The 16,137-nt window shown below is 38.1% G+C and overlaps 1 protein-coding gene and 1 long non-coding RNA gene across 2 annotated transcripts in view; both read right to left on the reverse strand.

Annotated features, from left to right (window-relative positions):
* The window catches only part of LOC18101666 (receptor like protein 21), a 58,535-nt gene that overhangs the window by 31,396 nt on the left and 11,002 nt on the right, over window positions 1-16,137 (reverse strand). The gene's annotated exons all lie outside the window — the stretch shown is intronic.
* On the reverse strand, window positions 13,206-14,759 carry LOC112325854 (uncharacterized). The gene is made up of 4 exons (XR_002979699.2): window positions 14,225-14,759; window positions 13,963-14,103; window positions 13,688-13,768; window positions 13,206-13,580 (listed from the first exon to the last, which is right to left on the reverse strand). It is a non-coding gene; the product is annotated as an uncharacterized LOC112325854 (long non-coding RNA).

A 16,137-nucleotide genomic window follows, 5' to 3' on the forward strand; every position in this document is an offset into this window, starting at 1 on the left:
GCCCAGCCCAAAAAAATAAAAAAATAAAAAGCAGAAAAATAAAAAAAATAAAAAAATGTGTATGCATGAATAAAAATAATGTAAATTTATTGGTTTATTCACTGACGCCAGAGTCAGGAATAAAAATACCAGTTTAAATTTATATTATTTTTATTCGTTGTATTTTATTTAGCTAGAAAAAATATAAAAAAATATGTGCATGCGTAAAAATAAATTTATTTTTATTTATTTATTCATTGACGCCAGAGTCGGGAATAAAAAAAATATTGATTTAAATTTATTTATTTTTTGTGTGATGCGTAAAAATAAATTTATTTGATTTGTTTATTCACTGACGCCAGAGTCAGGAATAAAAAATAGCTGATTTAAATTTATTTTGTTTTAAATATTCACTGACTCCAGAGTCAGGAATATTACACGCAAAACCACCGTAGCATAAACCAACAAAACATTAGCAATTTATGACAAAGTCAGCAATGCAGTCTGCCTTAGGCAGGACGCTTAAGGGGTGATAATATCTTCCCTTTTGCGTAACCAGTCTCGTACCATGGAATCTCTGTTGACCAGTTAGGGTTCCTAGTGACCATAATACTAGGTGGCGACTCCTTAAACAAAGAATATCCTCATTAAAGAACAGGATGCCAGAAATCCGTTCTTTCCAAAGATTTAAAAAAATTTTAAGGCCGCCGCGATGTCGGGTGCGACAGAATGGCGACTCCGCTGGGGACAATGGACTAAGCTTTGCCTTTTGTTTGTTAATTGCTATTTTGTTTGTTGTGTTTATTTGTTTATTTTTCTTGCATTTACTACTTTAACGTGCATCCTTGTTTATATTGTCATGCATCATGTTAAGAGCACACACCTTAAAATCTAGGATAGGTGGGGGAGTAACGGTACCCCAACGGCTTTAGCCTGGGTAAGACTCGTGAAACCATCCAACTCTCGCTTGATTGTTTACTTGGAAGTGGTTGATATGCCAAACTGATATTACTCAGGGCCTCTATTTTCACACTACTTGTAAGCCTCATATCGACCTTTCATGGACGATCACTGAGCATGTGAGAGACCATTTTAAACTAGATAATGACCAACCCTTTGATGCACTCAACAATTAGGATCTTCCTATTAGGTTGTCATCCTGTGAAGGGCGAGTCTACATTTCATATGCATTTTTTTTAATTGCTTCAGCATTTTTTGCATAATTGCATGATTTACATTTAGCATGTTGAAATATAGGTTCCCCATTGAAACTCATTTATAACACTTGTTTGAGAAAAAGAAAAATGGAAAACGAAGAAAGAGCCCAGTTGGAAGCCCAACATCAAAAAGAGTTGGACAATCTTAAAAAAGAAGTCGCAAGGCTTACTAGTCTACTCGAGCAGGCCTTGAGAAATAAATCCGGAAAAGCAACACTTATAGCTCAGCCTGAAGATATGCATGTAACTCATTTCGATCCACAGAATCTGGGGGCAAATAGGGTGTCATCTGAATTTCAACAACCTATGCATTTCCAGCCAGCATACCCTGCGAGAGTTTCGTCCACCATTGATATTATAGAGAAGGAATATCAAAAAGGCAAGATGGTAAAAGAAGATGATCTGAACAAATTCATTGCCCTAGAGCAAAGGATGAGGGCATTTGAGGGAATTCACCTATATGATCCTATAAAGGTTGTTGAGATGTGTTTGGTGCCCAACGTTGCCATTCCCAAAAATTTTAGAGTGCCCAAATTTGTTAAATATACGGGAACTCAATGCCCTATAACTCATCTCAAAGCATACTGCAACAAAATGGCTGAGGTGGTTGATGATGAGAAACTGCTGATTCATTTCTTTCAAGACAGTCTGAGTAATGTTGCCCTCACTTGGTATATGCGGTTGGACAATACCAAGGTTAAAAAATGGAAGGATTTAGTGGATGCCTTTATGAGGCAATATAAGTTCAATATAGACGTGGGCCCTGATCGGTTAAGCTTGCAAGCTATGGAGAAGGACAACAAGGAGTCCATAAGGGAATACGCCCGGAGATGAAGTGAGGTAGCTGCACAAGTTAATCCTCCCATGTTGGAAAAAAAGATGATCAATTTATTTTCCAACACCTTTAAAGCTCCGTACTTTGAATACTTGGTTAGAAGCTCTGCACAACATTTCACTGACCTGATTGTTGTAGCTGAGAGGATTGAACAAGCCATTGGGTTAGGTAAGATTGCTAACCCAATTGAGAAGAACGGTTTCAATGAAAAAGGAAAGGAAACTGAAGGTGGTTGCCAAGGCACTTATTGTTCCTATAGCTAATTACTTCACGCCAACTCTCAGAAATCAACTATCTTGAAGATAAAGCTATGGTGATATTAGGTCAAGAATGATCCACATATGACTTCAATTGACTGCTGAAAGGATGCCCTTGTCAAGGAGAATGAATGATTCCAGAAATTCCAATTAATGATTGCTAAATGTTTAGCCCCTTTTATGTTATCATGCCAGTATTCATAGCTCAAGATGTTGTTATAAGTTCTTTGTTATTGAACTTATTTTCCAAAGGTTTAATGAAAATAATGAGTTTGTCATTCAATCATGTTCACGACCAAGCATTATTCATTTTCTTGAGAGAGTTTTCTTATAAGAACTCACAAATACACTTTGGAAGCCTCGCGTGATCTCATAGACACAATTCATCTCTTTTACCAAAATTAGTTTCCCTATTGGAGTTTTGAAAAATTGATCTGGCATTTTGATTTCAAAAATAATTTGATGTTTATTCAAAAACGATATTTTTGACATTTTACTTGTAGAATGACAAGTGAATCAACAACTCCTTCATAGAGGTGACCAAACTCTGAAAAGAAAAAAAAGAAAATGAATAAACACCCTTACCCCCATGATTCTTGAATCATGTGTTTTTAAATGTATGAATAATGGTATGTAATGAACTCGTTGCTCATGACCCTTGAAATGCATCTTTGCAAAGACCAAACTATCACACTAGATGAGGTCAAAGTTTATTCATCATAGCTGCTTGCGCTTGAAATGAGGAAAGGCCATCTTTGTTATTCCTTTCACATTCTAAAATAAGTACATCCCTTGTGATCCCCTTTTGAGCCTGAATAATTTTTCTTTCATAAAAAATCCCGACTAGGATCACACCCCACACTGGGGGCAAGTGAAATTTCAATGATCAAGAAAGATAATAAAGCCGTGAGAAAGCTAAAAGGCAAAAGAGCCCAAGAAACTCAAATGCTAGGGGGCATGCCCAAATCACAAGAAAAAGTGATAACCAAGATAAAGTGAGTATGCTCTAGCAAAGCAATGAAAAAGAAAAAAGAAAAAAAATGGGCAAATCAAAGAAGAGCGGCAAAAGAAAATATGAATGACGTCAAGAGTCAAACTGTTGATAGTGATCTTAAGTCTTTGAAACCCTAAAACACTCTTTGAGCCTTATGAATCCTTTTCTTTCATAGCCAAAAACCACAGCCTATGTTATGTGCCTGTAAAAGTCCTTTCTAATCAAGCAAGCAAGCAGTCTAGAACAATAAACAATGCTCTCAAAATGCAAAGTATATTTTTTCATAAGATTCATGATATCAAGAATAAACTACTCATTATTATTCATGTTGATAAAAATAAATGTTCAAAAAAAGAGACAAGTTTTTTCTCATACAAAACCTTGAGCTTTTTCTCGAGCCCTTCACTTCGAAACAAAAGGTCATCTCATGACATATTTTCACCGAAGACCTCATTGCCAAACACAAGAGTAAATAATCTCTTTTCCAATAAAGAAAATAACCAAGGAGTTGCAAGATTTCAAAAGCAAATTGTTATTGGACTCACATCAAAATAATTTTTGTTTTCAAAATGCAAGATCAAGATTTCAAGATTCATTCTAGACCCATATTCTTCCACCAAACTGAAAAGGAGAGAAATGAGAGAATGGCCCCTTAAAACCTTTATTTGTCTAAATCGCTGACAGAACACACTTGGGGGCAATGACCAGTACAAGGGGGCAATATTATGTGTAAGGAAAATCCATCTCTTCTAGAAAAAGAGAGGAACATGTCCTTGAACAAGACAAGGGGGCATTTTGGTTTACAAAAGACAACTCAATCCTTTCAGCTAGTGACACCGAATGTTTTTTAGCAGTGAGACGAGGGGTAATGAATGATCCTCTCAAATTATTTGATGAGTCAGAAAATCTTTAGCAAGCAAGTGGGTCACGATAGGCACCACAAAGGCTGAGTTGTGCAAACAAATCTGGAAATAGACTTACATGGGCTAACTCGAATGGGCTAGAAGCCAAGCGACGAAGATGACCCAAATCAGAGATAACAAGTCCTCATCAATCAAGCAACAAGAAGACTGTGAAGAAATGGGGGCCTATATTTCAAATCAGGTAAAGATGCATGCATATCATCTAAATTTTGAGGCATTGGACAATGAGTTTTGCAAATTTCATTAGAGAAAATTCCAACGGAATTCATCAAGTGGAAGGCCAACTTGAAATGGCGAACATTGAAATTGCTTTTGAAAAATTATCACTTTTGAGAATTTTTCAACCTGGGCAGGCCGCCCATGAGAATTAGGCCACCAGAAAAATCACTGTATTTTTTCCACCACCTTTTAGTTTCCACTCCTAAGGTAGTGCATTTCATATCCTACCTCCATTCGAGCGCGCCGTTGAGCCCTCGTCTTATTTCTTTTCGAGAGCTCCTTCGAGCCCTCGACCATCAAAGGTAGTGCATTTCCTATCATACCTCCATTTGAGCGCGCCTTCGAGCCCTCGTCTTATCTCCATTCGAGCGCGCCTTCGAGCCCTCGACCATCAAAGGTAGGGCATTTCCTATCCTACCTCCATTCGAGCGCGCCTTCGAGCCCTCGTCTTATTTATTTTCGAGCGCGCCTTTGAGCCCTCGACCATCATAGGTAGTGCATTTCCTATCCTACCTCCATTCGAGCGTGCATTCGATCCCTCGTCTTATTTATTTTCGAGCGCGCCTTCGAGCCCTCGACCATCATAGGTAGTGCATTTCCTATCCTACTTCCATTCGAGCGCGCCTTCGAGCCCTCGTTTTATCTCCATTCGAGCGCGCCTTCGAGCCCTCGTCTTATTTGTTTTCGAGCGCGCCTTTGAGCCCTCGACCATCATAGGTAGTGCATTTCCTATCCTACCTCCATTCGAGCGCGCCTTCGAGCCCTCGTCTTATCTCAATTCGAGCGCGCCTTCGAGCCCTCGTCTTATTTCTTTTCGAGCGCGCCTTCGAGTCCTCGACCATCAAAGGTAGTGCATTTTCTATCCTACCTCCTTTTGAGTGCGCCTTCGAGCCCTCACCTCATTTTTTTTTCGAGCGCGCCTTCGAGCCCTCGACCATCAAAGGTAGTGCATTTCCTATCCTACCTTCTTTTTTAGCGCGCATTCGAGCCCTCGACCATCAAAGGTAGTGCATTTTCTATCCTACCTCCTTTTGAGTGCGCCTTCAAGCCCCCACCTCATTCCTTTTCGAGCGCGCCTTCGAGCCCTCGACCATCAAAGGTAGTGCATTTTCTATCCTACCTCCTTATGAGTGCGCCTTCGAGCCCTCACCTCATTCCTTTTCGAGCGCGCCTTCGAGCCCTCACCTCATCAAAGGTAGTGCATTTCTTATCCTACCTCCTTTTGAGTACGCCTTCGAGCCCTCTCCACCTTTCAAGTGCACCTTCAAGCTCTCATCCTAAGGTCTTTTGTTAATCTACTGTTTTCGAAGTTTTCAAGACTCTCAGAAAAGCAAAACTTCATTTTTGTCTACCTTTTTCTTTATAAATTTACTTTGCTAAGTCAAAGGAAAATAAAATTTTCCAATGACTTTGTATCGTAAACATTATAAAGAGGGGGCAACTGTCATAACCCAATTTTTGCACAAATAATAAAAATTGAATATAGTTGACAATGTGATTATTAAATTTGAGAGTTAATTGATCAATAATCAAAGAATTAATAAGTTTGAAAATTTAATTAAAATTTGAATTAGTTTAATTAATAAAATTAGAAGAATTAATAAGTTCGCGGACTTAATTAAACTTTGAGTTAATTAATTAAATAAATTCAGGGATTTAATTGAAATTAACCTAAGGGCACAGTTAGAAATCAATTATTACTGATTAGGATCCCAATTGTTAAGTTTAAACTGTTTAGGGGTCAAAGTGAATATTTCCATTTTTGTCGAAACGGCACCGTTGCTGGGGAACAGTCGTGCATCTTCTTCATTCCGATTCAACAGGGAAGCTGGAAAATCGGTAGCAAAGCCGACCCAATCGTGACCACGTTCTCTGCCCACAATCTCGTTCGTGGAGGGATAACAGTCCTGCAAAGCCAGGACTGGTTTGAGGGGCAAGCTCTTTGGGCCTTATAAAAGGCAGAGCAGAGCAGAAGGAAGGGGATGAACCCAAAAACAGAGAAAACGAGAGCAAAAACAGAGAGCAGAAATACAGAGCAAAAAAACAAAACACAGAAAAGAGAAGGAAAAGTAAAGGAGCAGGACAGATAGGAGTATTGGCTTAGCCATTGCTTTTGTCCCTGCAGACAAAGGAAAGACCCGGAATCAGTCAGAGAAAACCGGTATACCCATTACCTTCTTAGTTCGTTCATCTCAAGAACTGAGCAAACAAAAGAAGAGAGGACCGTGGGCACAGCGGGAAATAAAGAAAGCAAAAGAAAAGAAAGAGAAGCAAGAGGAGGCAGTGTCGTCGTCCAGCACAGTGCGCCATCGTTTTTAGCTACGCCTCGCCAGCAGGTACGCCTGTTTCTTCATCCCCTTTTGCATCTTCATTTCAAATTGAATTGTTACAAGAACACTGTGCGAAGGTAATTTAATTACCTTCACACAGTGTTCATGCACGCGTGAATTCATTTCACGCGTGCTTTTAGATTTTTTTGCCCAGCCGGGTCACTGGCTTTGGGCCAGTGACCGGGCCGGGCTGGCTGAGTCCAGCCCACATGGGCTGAGCTGGGCCCAGCCCAAAAAAATAAAAAAATAAAAAGCAGAAAAATAAAAAAAATAAAAAAATGTGCATGCATGAATAAAAATAATGTAAATTTATTGGTTTATTCACTGACGCCAGAGTCAGGAATAAAAATACCAGTTTAAATTTATATTATTTTTATTCGTTGTATTTTATTTAGCTAGAAAAAATATAAAAAAATATGTGCATGCGTAAAAATAAATTTATTTTTATTTATTTATTCATTGACGCCAGAGTCGGGAATAAAAAAAATATTGATTTAAATTTATTTATTTTTTGTGTGATGCGTAAAAATAAATTTATTTGATTTTTTTATTCACTGATGCCAGAGTCAGGAATAAAAAATAGCTGATTTAAATTTATTTTGTTTTAAATATTCACTGACGCCAGAGTCAGGAATATTACACGCAAAACCACCGTAGCATAAACCAACAAAACATTAGCAATTTATGACAAAGTCAGCAATGCAGCCTGCCTTAAGCAGGACGCTTAAGGGGTGATAATATTTTCCCTTTTGCGTAACCAGTCTCGTACCATGGAATCTCTGTTGACCAGTTAGGGTTCCTAGTGACCATAATACTAGGTGGCGACTCCTTAAACAAAGAATATCCTCATTAAAGAACAGGATGCCAGAAATCCGTTCTTTCCAAAGATTTAAAAAAAATTTAAGGCCGCCGCGATGTCGGGTGCGACAAAGATTTACACATGTATTTCTTAATACTCTCCCTCAAGTTGGAGAGTGAATATCATGAAGTCCCAACTTGTTGCGCAATGCCACAAACTGATCCTTCCTCAATGCCTTTGTAAAAATATCTGCCAATTGGAAGCGTGTAGGTACATATGAAGGACTAATCACTCCGGCTTGTAGTTTTTCTCGAACTATGTGACAATCAATTTCGATATGTTTTGTACGTTCATGGAAAACAGTATTAGCTGCAATATGTGAAGCTGCTTGATTATCACAGAATAATGGTGCAGGAGCTGTTTGTGGGATTTTTAAATCCTGTAGTATAAAGAGTAACCAAGTCAGCTCCAAACATGTGTTGGCCATGGCTCGATATTCATCTTCTGCTGATGACCTTGAAACATTGGCTTGTTTCTTAGATTTCCATGAGATGAGTGAATTTCCAAGAAAAATACAGTATCCTGTAACTGATCTCCTCGTTGCACGACAACCTCCCCAATCTGAATCACAAAAAGCCTTTAATGTAAGATTGTTAGTGGCAAAAAATAACAAACCCTGACCTGGAGTCCCTTTGATGTATTTAAGGACCCGTATGGCGGTATCCCAATGAGATTTGCGGGGCTGATGTATGAATTCACTTAACGTTTGAACATGATAGACTATATCAGGCCTAGTGATAGTAAGGTAGATCAATCGACCAACTAGTCTCCTGTATTTTGATGGATCATCCAGTAATGTTCCATCTGTGGGAGTGAGTTTCAAGTTCTGTTCCATTGGGAACTTGTCTGGATGTGCAGCTAGAAGTCCTGAATCTTGTAAAATATCGAGTGCATACTTTCTTTGAGACATGAAGATGCCTTTCTTAGAACGAGAGAATTCGATGCCCAAAAAATATTTCAAATCTCCGAGATCTTTGATGCGGAAACGTTTGAGAAGGAACTTTTTGAGACGTTCCGTTTCTTGAAGATTATTTCCTGTGAGAAGTATGTCGTCAACGTAGATCAGAACTGCAGTAAATGAAGTGTCTTGAGCCTTGGTAAAAAAAGAATAATTAGCTTTAGACTGTGGGTAGCGGGCTTGCTGAATAGTATCTGAGAAGGTGGAAAACCAGTTTCTAGAAGCTTGTTTGAGGGTATAGAGTGACTTGTTAAGCCGACACACAACATTCTCCCCCTGTTGGCGAAGACCAAGAGGGGGCTCCATGTACACCACTTCATGTAAATTGCCATGCAAAAAAGCATTCTGCACGTCCAATTGGTGGATGAACCAATGACGAGCAACAACAACAGCAAGAAGAAAACGTAGGGTAGTAAGTTTGGCGGTAGGGGAGAAAGTCTCTTGATAATCAATGCCCTCAACTTGAGTGTAGCATTTGGCAACAAGCCGAGCCTTATAACGTTCAATAGTTCCGTCAGACCTGTGTTTGATTTTATAGACCCATTTGCAGCCGATTGGTTTATGACCAGCGAGCAGTGGAACCAAACTCCAGGTGTTATTGTGTTGCAGAGCTTCTAATTCTGCAGTCATAGCATGACGCCAATGTGGGTCAAGAATGGCCTGGGCATATGATGTAGGTTCTGTGTGACCTGTAATCTTAGCAAGAAAGGCACAATGGGCAGAAGATAAACGTGAATAAGTAAGGAAATGAGAAAGAGGATATTGAGTACTTGATGCATAACGAGGCATTAAGGTTGAGTGATTGACGTGGTTGAACATGTGGTAGTCTGCATGCCATGCTAGAGGATGTTTAGTACGAGTGGACTGACAGGGAGGGGTAAGGGGAATGATGGGCTGATCTGGATGAGTAGGGGTGGATGGAATGGGTGGTGACAGCTCATGTGAGGGGATGTGTATGGGGGACGAAGGTGGGATAGGAGAGGGGGTATATCAGATGCATGTGATGGGTTGCCATTTGGGTTAGGTGGATGGACTGGTGGGTTGGGTATATAAGGCGTGGATGTCCAGTTGTCCAAGAAAGCAGAGGAAAGTGGAGGAGTTTGAGAGGTAGATGAGGCAGGAAACTGAGAGAAAGGGAAGGAATGTTCACAGAATCGAACATCACGGCTGACAAAGAATTTGTTTGTCTCTAAATTGTAGAGTTTGTAACCCTTTTGGCCAGTAGGATATCCAACAAAGACACAACGTGTGGCGCGGGGTTCAAATTTTTGAATAGGATGGACAACAGTTGCATAACAGAGGCAACCAAAGACTCTCAAGTGATCGAATGAGGGGGGGCGGTTGTATAAAAACTCAAAAGGTGATTTATTCGAGAGTAACGGGGAGGGTAATCGGTTAATGAGATAGACAGCGGTCAAGACACAATCACCCCAGAAAATAAGGGGTAGATGAGACTGAAAAAGTAATGCATGTGTGACGGTTAGAATGTGACGATACTTGCATTCTACAACTCTATTTTGTTGAGGAGTGTAAACACAAGTATGTTGATATGCAATACCATGATTCTGAAAAAATTCCCTCATAGAGAAAAACTCTGATCCATTGTCTACCCGAATGGTTTTAATGTTGGCATGAAATTGAGTTTGAGCAAAAACGACAAAAGATTTGAGGAGGTTTTGGGTTTCAGATTTATGTTGCATAAAAAATATCCATGTGCACCTAGTGAAATCATCCACAATGGTGGTAAGAAAGAAACGTGCTCCTGAATGTGTGGGAATTTTATGTGGACCCCAAATATCACAATGTAACAAATCAAATGAAGTTTTAGTGGAGATTAAACTGAGAGGGAATGACAGTCTCGTTTCTTTGGCCATGGGACAAACACTACAATTATTATTAGAGGAAATAGTTTTGGAAGGCAATAATAGAGAAGCTAGTCTAAGACGAGGAGGAGATGGGTGTCCAAGTCTCATGTGCCATAAATGAGAGGAAATGGAAACTTGATATGAGGCAGGTGTTCGTTATAATGGAGACATGTAATAGAGACCATCACTCTGTTTACCCGAGCCAATCATCTTCCCCGTAGCCAAGTCCTACAAGACACAGAAGGTGGGGAATAAAATGGCACAACAATTTAGAGAATGAGTGAGTTTGCTGACAGACATGAGATTTAGGCGAAAAGATGAACACATAAAACTTTGTCTAATGTGATATTTGAATTAAATGGTATGGTGCCAGTGGAAGTGAATGGGGAACCCATGGGTAAATTAACAATGGGAAGTGATGATTCAGCTTTAATGAAAATTATGGAGTCATAAGTGATGTGATCAATGGTTCCACTATCTAAAATCCAAGGTTTGGTGAACACAGAATTTATGGAAGGGTTGAAAAAAGGAGCCAAACCTGCAGTATTAGCATAAGCATTGCTATTATCAGAGGAATGAGTTGAACTTATCATAGAAACAGCTTGTGCTAGTTGCTGGAGTTGCTCTGCAGAGATCTCATGTAAGAGATTGGATTGAGAGGCTAGCTGGGTTGACGCGCTGAAGCCATGTGACTGGCCCCTATACACTGGAGCTATGTCTACTGTGTGAGCAGCAGGAAACGACCCACACGGATTGGTGTTCCCTTTCGATCCTTGACGTTATTGCTTGGATTGGTTGTGTCTACTGGCTTGAGTTCCTGTGTCATTGGGTACCCATGTCCCATTTTTAAATTAACATCGATCCTCAGTGTGTCCTCTCTTGTCACAATAGTTGCAATGAAATTTAAGGGTCTGGCATTCTTCAATTTTGTGACCGTTTCTATCACAATGCTCACAGTGTTTGTTTGTAGAATTATTCGACATATTGTTAGATCTGCTATGAATTGCAGCTACAATAGAAAAATTCTCTGTTGATGCTGATGTTACCTGTCGCTGAGTCTCATCTTGAATGACTAGTGAATAGGCTAGACGAACATTAGGTAATGGAGACATCATAAGGATGTTGTACGAACACCATTGTAATTGTCCTTGAGACCCATCAAGAATTGCATCATTCGATCTTCTTCCTTTTGTGCACTGTGTGCGTTCATCTCGTTACATGTGACAGGGGTTTGATGTGTTTCTAATTCATCCCAGAGATCTTTGAGTTTCTTGTAATAGTTTGAAATTGTCATGGTGCCTTATGAGAGAGAAGCGATGGATTTTTGTATCTGATATATGGTTGGAGCATTCTTTTGTGAGAACTGATTTTTAAAATCCTGCCACACTTGATGAACAGTCTTGGCATGGACGACTGCTTTGGCCAAATCATGTTCCACCGAGTGAGCAAGCTATGATAAAATCATACTGTTGCATCGATTCCAGAGAGCATACTCTGTTGGTTGTTCAGTTTCTGAAGGAGGTTGAATGGTTCCATTTATAAAGCCAACTTTGTTCTTGGCTGTGAGAGCATGAATCATTGATTTACTCCAAGATGGGTAATTGGTGCCGTTCAACTTTATTGGAACGAGCATGAGACCGGGGTGATCTGATTGATGAACAAAGTATGGATGTGATGAATCCATATTGAGATTTTTGGAATTGTTGTTTTTGGTTTCTGGTGGTATTTGGTTGGATAAGGTTATTGAAGGCGGCTAAGATGTAGAAAGCGTCAAATACCGAGATACTGCTCTGATACCATCATAAAAATAAGTGACTAAATGGTTTGAACTTTGTTGTGTTTCATAGATCAAACAATATAGTATATATACAACCATAACTTGCTATCAATCCTACTATTAAGGTTTTGAAGCCGTGATCCAAAATTAGCGGGATATGACCTCTGCTAATTTTGGGCAAGTAAAGATATTATTAATATTTACACAGGTATTTCTTAATATACAGCCTTTCTATAATAATACTCGACTATTATTAAAAAAAAACAGAAGAAGAAGCAGAAGCAGAAATAACTTAGCGCGGTTGTGTATAGATAGTTTCCTTAAATGAAGCATGTACATGTCTGATGAGCAGAAAGAAAAAAAAAAGAAGGTAAATGGACTCCTGTATCAAGGACTCACAGTGGCCTCTGCAGAACTTTTGCCACAACAAAGAGGGCAATGATTGGGCATCAGTCTTGAAACCACAATGATCCGATGGACGAGAGCTGCTAGTGGAGAAGGATTCATGCATCTCTGTTTTTGTGTATTTCTCATGCTCTTTTCCACTGTACAACAGAACTTTTGCCTCTTCAGTTTTTCCTTTTAGACGCTCTTCAATCAATGGAAAGAGGAAACACCACAGAAAGGTGTAAACTGACAAGAAATTCAATGCTCACACTTTGAATTTTAATTTGCATGTTTCAGGTCGTTGATAGCTATACATTAAAATTACAGAGTAAAATCTCATTTATCAAGATTGTCTTGTTCGTCATTGATGATGATTAGTGATTCGGAATGGATTTTGGAAATTGGAACAAAGTGTTGGTGTAATTTGCTCCCGCTTTGGGATCTTGATTTTCTTTTCTTTGAGTTATGTTATGAATTCAAGTTACACAGGATTTAAGAATTCTTCAAGACTATACTACTTTCTGTTATAGTAAAATTTTCCTCTTAGCCTTTTGACAAAAATTCAGTGTATTTTTTTGTTTGTTGTTAGGTTGTCAATATCTATATATACAATATTTAATAATTTTGTTATACAATAGTTAACAATGACATGAATTGGGTAAGGAATGTCTCCTTTCTTTTCCATAACAAATACTACTTGGGGATTAAGATGAAACAAGAAGAGGATAAATTTTTTATAAGCCAAGATAAGTTAGGAATGGAGATTTTCAAGAAGTTCAAGATGGAGGATTATATAAAAATAAATACTCCAGTTGAGTTGAGTATGAAGGGAAGATGTCACGTCTGTATCCAGCATCTTTTAAGAAAGTAACATTGGTTAGCCAGCCCTCCATCACCATCGTCTTCGTCTTTAAGTAGCAGCTCCAGGTAAGGCTTTCTTTCTCTTTCCCCCGCTTTGCAGCTTCAATTCTTAATAATAACTGTAATAATAATAACAAACATGGATTGTGGATCATAAGGAACAGCTAAAAATTGAATACTCTGGTTATTATCACTCCCGAGCTTTATTTAAAAGCAAGCATACTACCTGCAAGTCTATCAGCAGCCTCCTCGGCTGGTAGTAGCAGCTTAACTCTCTCTAGATAGTGCATAGCTTTATTCTTCAACCCTGAGTCAGTGTCATAGAATATCATCATATTTCTGTAGAAGAAGACTCATAATGAAACACACATCACAACTAGAATTTATCTGACACGGACGAGTGAAAGAGCATATTCTTTCTTTCCCTGGCAAATTAGAATGGCAACAAGAAGAATTGTAATCTGGATTGGTTCAAAATTAAGAGTCAAAGATGTTAATTACCTCAATGTCTAGGATGCAAAGCTTTCCAGAATCCACACACCAATTCAAAGATCTAACAAACCATCTTCATTTGCATCCAAACTCCCCATAGCTCTTTCCACTCAATAAACGAATTCCATACAAAAATTTAACTTTAGCAATCTGAAAATGGAAATATATAAAGTTAAGCATGAAAAATGTTTCCCAAGACTTCATTACAAGATAAAAAAAAAGTAATGGCAACTGAGAAAGCTCCACAAGAACAGGCAAGATGACAGAGTACCTGAAACACTAGATTTTGGTACTTCTTTCAGATTATGAAGAATGCAGGTACCTAGATTCAAATTGATCCAGGTAAAAAACCGAGGTTTGGATTGAAAAATAAAGCACTAATAATGGAAAGTACTTTATTATGAATGAAATAAGTACATGTCAAAAACACCCATACATGATCCAAGGACAGAGGATCAAACGGAACAATCTACATATCCTCAATTGAACAACAAACAAAAAACAGACGGTTAAGATACGTCGACCAGAGAAAGAAACTTGCTGAAATAAGAAAAGAATTGGTGGGTAGAGAAAGGAAGCGTGTCGTTTTTAAGTTTAATCCTTGCGTACAGTAACCCCCTTTGCTTCAGGCTTTCTTCTTTTTCTTTCTGCTTTTATGTTCTTAATTAAATTAATCTTACCTCCTTGAAAAACGAAAGCCTCCACGTTTGACAATACACGTTGATTGTGGCTTGTCCCCCGAGGACTCTTCTGTTTTTAACTTTTAAAAAAAAATCCAAGGGGTATTCTTTCCTCTCATTAATGTTGAAACTCATATCCCTTGCTGCATATGCAAATTCTCCCTTAATTCCTCAAATACCCTCCTCCTCAATTCTCAAACAAAATCTTCATATAATCAAATTCAATAAAGTTCTCAATACTTATAATTAGGTATGAAAAAGAAATATTACAGCTACTGGGAAAAAAAAAAAGGGAAACACACTAACAAAGTACTAATTGGAATTTAATAAATCTACAAGGACAAAAAAATAAAGTTCACCCAAGCAAAAAAAAAAAAAAAAACCTTTGGAATCCCGCAGGAACCAGGTTTATTGCCAGGACGGTCTCTAATTCATAATTAGCATACCTAACATTACATGCCACACTAATATATGTATATATATATAACTGCCTCATTCTATAATTCACACCAACTTACAATTTAACACACAACTCTCCCGTCTCTCTCTCTCTCCCCCCTCATTTCTCTCTCTCCTGGCTCTATTTACCAAACAAAGGCTCCAACCATCTCTACAAAAGGACATATGTAGGTTTTCCGCTATTAGCTGGTCCGGCCTAAATTAAAATGGATGAGCTCGTCCGATTCAGTTAAAAAAAAACTAGAAATTTTTTTAAAAATCCTTTCAAAACTTATGGTGTTATCGTTATACCGTAAAGATACAAATCTAGTATTAAAATACTCAATTTTCATAGAAAAATTGCAAAAAATTATAAAACAAAATAAATATATTGTTTTCATGCATACGACAAAGTCTCTCAAATATAAAAAAAAATCATATCGTATTTTCATACAACAAAAATTCAAAAAATATATGTTTTAGCATGCATTTTGGCTTTAATAACTAGTTTATTAAAACCATGAGAACTAGACCAATATTTCAAACAACACCCAAAAAATATTTTTTTCTTTTTAGTATCTGAGATTATGAATTTATACATAAAATGTATTCCCGATATTAAAAAGATAGTTCTTTCATATAGACATTAGAACGGTTAGGCTTTTACTCAACAAGATAAGGATCTCCTTACGAAGAAAACATGACAGAACCTTAGTTTTTTATCAGACAATTAAATAATGCAACTTACCTTCGGTAGGACATATTTGAGGTGTTAATACCTTCCCTTTACACAATCAGTCTCCATGCCCGATCTCTGAGATTAGTTAGGGTTTCTAGTGACTAAAATACTAAGTGGCGAGTCTCATTCTCTCCTTCCATTGATAAAAAACAAGAATTTCTCGTCTTTTCATATTTGTCAGATACATTACAAGAGTGGACAATCACCGTGATGCCGCATACGTGCGACAACTGTTATCGAAGCAATTATATCTCAAGTCAAGGTGCTCCAAATTGCTCAATCTCAGTAGTTCATAACTATCTATATCAAAAAAAAAAAAAAAAAATT

The sequence above is a fragment of the Populus trichocarpa genome, chromosome 18, assembly GCF_000002775.5.
Source record: "Populus trichocarpa isolate Nisqually-1 chromosome 18, P.trichocarpa_v4.1, whole genome shotgun sequence".
In the NCBI taxonomy this organism is placed as follows: Eukaryota; Viridiplantae; Streptophyta; class Magnoliopsida; order Malpighiales; family Salicaceae; genus Populus; species Populus trichocarpa.